This window comes from Phoxinus phoxinus (assembly GCF_949152265.1).
Source record: "Phoxinus phoxinus genome assembly, chromosome: 9".
In the NCBI taxonomy this organism is placed as follows: domain Eukaryota; kingdom Metazoa; phylum Chordata; class Actinopteri; order Cypriniformes; family Leuciscidae; genus Phoxinus; species Phoxinus phoxinus.
The window spans coordinates 20,856,285-20,864,614 of record NC_136884.1 but is presented as its reverse complement, the minus strand read 5'-3'; positions in this window follow the sequence as shown (position 1 = coordinate 20,864,614).

Sequence of the window (8,330 nt, the reverse complement as noted above, 5' to 3'; positions counted from 1 at the left end):
CCTGAAGTGAGACATACCCCGCCTTGGTCAATAGACCCTCTCTGATAGCATCCTGATTACCTCCGTACACATATTGCCCTTGACATGGATCCTTACAAAAATACATGGTCTTACCCCATTTTCCCTTTGTCATTTTCACCTCTATATGCTATCATCTCGTGCTAGGCTTACAGCCACACTAATTAAGAGGATAAGATTTAGTGACCTATTGCCACACATTACAACCTTGTCAGGCGAGAAAATGTTCTTGTTTGAACGATATCAGTCCCGTTTCTCGATGTATTTTTGGTCTCAGGGCAGGTCTAGTTGATATGATCAGACAGGTTATTTCAATGCCCACGCCGTTAAAGTTCCACAAAGTCCTTGATACAGTTCTGACCACTCCTGAAATTGCACAATCGTCTCTTACTATTGATTCGTCTGCTCTCCAGTGACGGTGGTTTTCAAATTGGTAACCTACGGGATGACACGTCTCTGGCTAGTCTGATCTCTGTTTGGCACTCGTTAGCTTTGAGTGGGATTCTTCTTCCGTTGCAGCTAGCCGCATGAGCTGATGCTTCTCGACTTTCACCGCATTTTGAGTTGTCAGCAAAACCTGGAATGGTCCCTGTCACCTTTTCGCCTTCCAATGCTTTCGTCTCAGATCCTTTATCAACACGAACTCTCCTCGGAAGCTGTGCAGGGCCGTCTCAGCTGGCTCTGCAACTGCTGCCTGGACCTGTTTTGAGATATCACAGAACACCTTATCCAGCTCAACACAATATTGCAACATGTCATTCTCACAAATAGTGGTGTCAGGCAATGTTCGAGGATTTCGTGCCTCCCAGTCCATCTGAGGTGGGCGAGCAAACAGAATCTCAAATGGTGAGAGCTGTGCGCATCCCCTCTTTCTCATTCTCATGTAAGTTAGCTCCTCCCGCTTCCGGATGTACCCAGGAATGCTTCAACTGCTGAAATTGCACTGTTTACAAAATGTGAACCATTGTCCCTTAATAATTTTTCAGGATTTGAAATTCCCATGGTGGGACAATTTCTTGTAGGAATAGTTTTGCCATTCCTTTTGAATCTGCCTTTGTTGTTGGCATGGCTTCTACCCATTCTGAAAACATGTCGACTGCCACTATGCAGTATCTCTTTTTGTCAGATTTTGATATTTCAATATAATCGAGCATTACATTTGAGAATGGTCTCTGCGGCCTGGGATGCCCCACCTGTCTCATTGCCTGACCCTTCCCCACATTGTTAGTCCCACAAATCAAACATCTGCTGCAAAAATCTGCTGCCACTGTGGAAAAAAAAACTTTGGTAAATCAGTTATTTTGCATAATAGTAAACATCCTCCCTTTTGAGACATGGTCCAATCCATGCATCAAACTTGCATATACCTGAAAGAAATCAGAAGGTAAACATGGTTTGTTATTTATTGGTTGGCTGGGGCCCCATCGTCCATTTTTATATTCACGGCCTGCCTTCCTCCATTTTCGCTTGTCATAGGCAGAAGCGTGTTGTTTCATCGCTTCTGTCACCTAGTTCCTCATTCAGCTGGATTGCTATGGTTATCTGAACAGGAAGTCGAGCTACAGCCTTCGCTGCTAAACTCTGACACCCTGTTTTCCTTAGAAACGTCATCACTACCTGAAGTATGAGCCTGGCACTTACAAACTGCCACTTCCTTTTTAGTGGATACTGCATTTTATTTTTGGTCTATAGTCGGATTTGGTCTTTATTTGAATCGGCTCACAATCTGCAATCAGACATCATTTTTTTATCAGTAGCCCATAAACATTTTGGAAACTCTCTCCAACCCGTCTGTTATGACAGGGAGTTGTGTTAAACTTAGTCTGTTCAGTTTCACTTCCTCATCCAACACTGTGACTGGTCTCAAACCTCTCAGTGTTTTCATGCCATGGCTATTTTTGGTACCTTCATTTTGGCAGATCATTCTTTTTTTTTTTGATCTATTATGACCCAGTCGGTCAGTTCATGGCACCTGGCCATGAAGGGACCCGCGTCACGCCATTCAGCCTTCACTGGTTTGGCCAGCGATATGAGGCTTGTGCATTTTCCATGTCATAAAACACTGTCTGTTTGTCAGTCAATTTCACATTCAAAACACACCATTGGTCAGTCCAATACACATAGTCAGTCGTCACAATTTCTATGTCAACATTAAATCATCGCTGCGCGTAGTCATCATCAGGATCAGTGCTGACATTCGAAGTGCAATGTAAATCTGAGTCTCTCATAGATTCAGAAGATGGCAACACTCTGTCATGAGCCGCTTTGTGGTCAGACATGTGTCAGAAATTTGCCATTCATATACAAACAGAGAAAAATCCTCTGTGCTTTCAGTTTCATGCGTCATTCTCATGTCAGCTGATAAGCCCTGATCACCACAGTAAACAAAAACACCCTACTTACAAAGTAAATCCCTTCGCATTAAATTCACTGGGCATAACTTAGTAATTAAAAAACAATGCTTAATTTTTTATTCTATTTTTCCCCTTCAATTGAACACTCAAGGGTTTTCGAATATGGTTCTATGGCCACATGACCAGTTGCACCTCTGTAAGAAGTCGTCTTACCAGAGAGTGGAATTGGTTTTTCAAACTCTGTGGCTTTAATTACAAAATTGGAAGCTCCCGTGTCAAAGCAGAAATAGCAAAGATGCGTCATCATTAACATTCATTTCTATCAAGGGTAAAGAAATATGAGTCTTATAGAAAACCCTAGCAAGCAAGTCTTCATTGCATAGAGCAGAAATCAGAAAATAAAGGTAAATTATACTCATCAGTTGGAGAGACAGGAACCCCGTCGCTCACCCCTCCTCCTCCTTTCAATCCGCCTGATTCCCGCCTTTGCCGTGTGGGCATTCATCACGCCAATGTCCTTTTCGTCCACAATTAAAACATTTTTCATAGGGCTCTTTGCGTTGTTGTTGAAATGGTTGACTGTTTCGTCCTTTTCCCCGACCACGTCCTCTCCTCTTCCTCTGCCATTGCCTCTCTGGTTCATTTGGTGATGGTTGGAGTTGTTGTTGCCCATATACACACCTTGCATTGTCACCAGGGCCAACATGAGGTCTTTGTCTTTCTTGGCTGTGTTGATTTTCCGCTGCACTTTCATGATGTCTTGCGTGTTGTCTCATTTCTACTGTGGAGGCCAGTTGCCATCCGACACAGCTCTTTTGAATTGCTTTTGAACTATCACTGTCCAATCCATCCAAGAACAAAGTCTTTACTTTCATTTTCTGGAGGGTTGCAGAGTGGTGGCATGGTTCTTTGTGTGGTGCGTTAGGAACTGCTTGACCCCGTCCTTCTGCGGCGGCTGGAATCTGGTTAGGATTGCGAGGAGTTGGAAGATGAGCCGGATGCGTCCTGTCCTCCTCTCTTATTCTCACAAAACAAAAACAAAACAAAACAAAAATCGCCATAATAGGGAGAAGAAGAAACAATGTCAGATCCGTCATTTTCAAGATTGCTATGTGTCTTGTCTTTCTTCTTGACAACGTGAGTCGACCAATTTTCTTTAGTTTTAGTCAAATGTGACACACTCAAACCCCCATTAACCCATATTGCATTTTGCATGAACCTTTCGAGAAATCAACATGTTCTTCATCTTTCCTTTTTGAATTTTCATTACCCATTTTTACTTTTACAATTTTGTTTGTTCAATTTCCCTATAATACTTAATTTTGTTTTGTTAATTTATATTTGCGTATTTTTATTTATTCTTTTATTACTTTATATTTATCTATCAATTTTCCTCGCGCAGCCACCCACGCTCTCCTCTACGTATTAACTTTTCCCTGGCGCAGCCACCCCACGCCCTGCCTTCATCCGTCGATGCAGGTCTTTCCAAATTGCCTTTATTCGTCAATATAGGTCTTTCCCAGACCAGTGCTTCTGTCTGGTGTTTGAGAAATTATTTCCAGGCCTATTCTCAAAACCCTGGCTCTTTAGGGAAATTTTAATACGTTTTGTGGTCTTATCCCGGACCTGTTTGGGAACTTGCTATCAGGTCTATCCCAAACGTGACTCTTTAGGAAAAAATATTCAATACGCAAATATCAATCAACAAAATTTGTCTTATTTGTTACATAAGAAATTTCCTCTCACCGTCTTGTGAGTCTCACTGTCTGTGAGTTCTTTAATTGCGTCCACCTAGGTCGTCGTGAGGAGTTGAACAATTCTCTTTCCTCAAGCTTGAGGATATTGAGCCGTAGAGTGTTCTCTCGGGATGGCCAGTCAACTGTTCCCCTCACGACGATCATCGGTTTTGCAATCCCATCCTCGTCGCCATTTGTTGTGGAAATTTATCAATATTCAAACCTGGATGAAGGAGACAAAGTCGATTCTCAAAAGATTAAACAAAGTATTTTATTTCATGCATGAAATAAGACGTTCAACATACAGACAGCGTCTGATATGAGAAGGTCTATGGCATTCTCACACAGAGAGCATCTGACATGAGAAGGTCTATGGCATTCTCACACAGAGAGCATCTGACATGAGAAGGTCTATGGCATTCTCACACAGAGAGCATCTGACATGAGAAGGTCTATGGCATTCTCACACAGAGAGCATCTGACATGAGAAGGCGAAGGCTAGTCCCTTTCGCCAAGGTTATATACCCTAACACACCCTGTGTAAAAATCCTTTGTTACCTTAAATGGAGATGTCTTAGCTCATTATCTCATGTCCAACCCAAATTCTAACTGGTCTGAGCAACGTCATGTCTGCCCAAAAACCCCCTCTCTCAGCCCCTGTCATTTTCACACCCATTGCCTATCTTTAGTTCGATCAAGGCTGCGCACATATTTTTCACACTTGGAAGTCAAAAGTCACTTGCTACTTAGTTCTTCTTAGAACATATTGTTCCTGCAAGCTTGTTCTAACTCATGCATCTCTAAATGTTTGGTTACATATTTTATTATTGTGCTTCAGCTTATATGATTATATTCCTTTAAATGCTTATGAGTAAATAAAAGTTCAACGTTAATACAAGTCGTACCCATATAAAAGTAAAAGAAACATATCTAAATGTAAAATTTCCATAACATGCGTTAAGAGTTTAGCAAAAATGTTAAATGTATTGAAAAAACTGTCATAGCAATCGTAAAAAACTGTAAACTCGATGAAGTGCTATTGGAAGACATGTTGTCATAGCTTCTCGGCACATAACGGCTACCGTAGTTGCAACACACATTTGAAAAGCGAGGCACTAGAGAGCACTATTCGTTTGAATGCAAAATACAATTTCACCGCTAGATGGGGGAAATTCCTACACAGCGTACCTTTAAGGACTATCTTTAGGGTCTTTAACAAAAAGCCTCCAAAATCGAGGAGGTCAAAGGGCATGCTTCCTGCTATAGTATCATGCGGCCAACAGACAAACTGTCGCATCAACAAATGCTAACATTTTAAAATTCTATATTTCACCCTGTGTGTTTCCACAATGATTAAGGATAATTCGGGAGATACAAGATAAGTAAAAATGATATATTCATACGTGTAATAGATCATAGCTAGCGTAGAAAAGTAAGATCATGCTTTGAATTACAGTTTTTTTCAATCGCTAACAAGCGCTTACCCATACTCCAGATACTTTTTCTAAACTCTTAACACAGACTCACACCTACAAAACACAATTGGCCAAATGGATAATTTTCTTCTCAAAAACACATTTTGTTAAATATATACTAACTCTTCATTTCAAAATAGAACACATCTTTCTCAAAATGAAATGATTCTGTCAAAGAATAACACTTGTTTTCACTTCACAAGGTACATGCAGTCAAACAAAGTACACCAGGTTTCAAAATACTGAATATTGTTGACATTACAAAAACTGCATAGACTTTTATGTTTCTTGGTTGGGAACTGTCTGTCCACATGTAGTAATGTTCACATTCAAAAGCATTCCAGTAAAAGCAAATCCTTTACTGTTTACTACAGGAGGTACAGTAGAAACACGGTTTGATAGAACAGAAAAAGTTTTACAGTATTGCTTACAGTGAACAAAATATCCATGAAACACACAAGAGCATTCTGAACAACAACAACAGAAAAAACTTTTTTTTTACTTTTTTTTTTTTTTACTGAAAAAAACACAAAATTATTGTATCTAATCTCTGCGATCTTCAGGGTTAGGCCACATGTTTTCATCAACATCACATCTGATATTATCCAAGGCGATGCAATCATGAACTGTGATGTCCCTGCACCAGCATCCATGGCTTCAAGGAGGGACATCTGGTCATGTGGCTGATGGTCATAAACCGTCCACCTCCATGCAGAAACGAACTCCTCTGGGGTTGAGGAAAGGTGAATAGGGTGGAAGGAAGAGACGTACCAGTCTTGGGTGGACTTCAAACCATGTTGTTATTGCTTGAGAATGATGGAAAGCCACATTGTCCCAGGTAATTACAAAGGTCCTCATGTTTTCATGAGAACCAGGCGCTGCTCTGGACCCAGGCGCTGGTGGAGATCATTGAGAAAGGCAAGGATGCGCTCTGTATTATAGGGTCCACTGGCTCACTGCATCTCTCACTGGGCCTGCTCTTCTCCCTTCTCCTCCTTTTACTGAATAAGTGTCAATGTAATAGAAAAAAATAACCCCTGCCACTGAGTCCAAGCCAGTCTAAGCCAGACTGGAATCAGCTGTGGTTGGCCCAATTTACCCAACATAAATCAGCTCTGTGTCAATTATTCAATTGTTTGTTTATTATCAGCTGAGATATATTGTTTTTGAACTGATCATTGCAGATGCAGAGGTTTTTATACTGTATCTAAGGTTTGGAATATTGTTTTTGCTATTGTGGGATGTTGTGTGTTAACATTCATAAATACTACAAAAACAATCCATAGTTTTGTTGGGAGGTATAGCTTGTCTGTGAAGAAAATGTAAGCATTGTGGAAATGTGTTCACTGACTGCATTTTGTGTGAAAACGACATGAAATGTGTGAATGGTATGGCCACAAAAGACCGATGCTGTGCTAATTGTGTTTAGAGTTTTGAAAATGTGACAACTGGCTGGACAAACGCTTGTTAGCGACTGAAAAAAACTGTAAGACGAGTAAAATGTAATATTCGCTCAAGACGAACTTTACTCGTAGGCCACAGAGGCACATCGCGTCTCTGAAAATATGTGGTGATTTTCTAAATGATACAACTTAATCTAAATAAGAGAAATAGAGTCCTGGGACTTCTTAAAAAACATTGTGACAAACTTTGACAGCATGTGTCATGTCGCATGGATAAAAGTGCTGATTTAATATTTTTTATAAATCTGAGACGCCAAAGCACATAGTTTTTGCTTTGAAACATTTTTTATTTTATTTTTGAACATTCGTTGTTTAGTAAAAAAAGTATACCTTATATATATCATACAGAAGTCTTGTAAGAAGATAAATAGAAGATACGATTTTCATAAAACTTTAAAGATTTGATCTAATTAAATTAAAGATCTAATTTAAACTTTTAAGATTATGCTTTTAAATGAATTTAGTATGAATAAAACTCTGGAACGCAGACTAACTGTATATATGCTGTAACATTGTGCCCAAGGGGCTCATCTGGCCTGTAACTTGGATTGTTTTTTATCATTGCATAAAGAACTACTTCAGCAGCTCTATGAAAATGTAAAGTGTTATAGCCTATATATATATATATATATATATATATATATATATATATATATATATATATATATATATACATTTTTATTTATATATATATATATATATATATATATATATATATATATATATATATATATATTCATTTAGCTAAAACTATGTAAAAATTGTTTGAATACATTTTAGTAACATATTTGTTATTATTCATTGAGTTATATACTTTATTTATTAATTTCATTTAAAAATAGAGATTAGTTAATTTATGGAACCAACTTTGCTGAGTGCAAACAGCTTAAAAATTATATTAAATTATTTATTTATTTTATAGTTTTCTGTGATGGTCGTGTTTAGGTGTACGGGATAGAATACACAGTTACGGTACAAAAATCATTAGGGCTATGGAAAGCCCCCACCATAAAAATTTAAACCCCCGCATGGACAAAAAAATTATGATTGAATCTTTTCATAAGTGAAATTTAAGATGACTAAGTACAGTTTTTCAACAAGTTTTTGAACAGACATTGTTTAATAACAATTATACTTGGGTCTCCGTTAAACAAAATCATTACAGTAATCTTCTAAAAGATAAATAGATTATACAAATGTATTAAAACTTTAAAGATTTAATTTAAACAATCTTTTCATTTTAAAAGATCATAATTAAACTTTTACGATTATGCTTTGAAATAA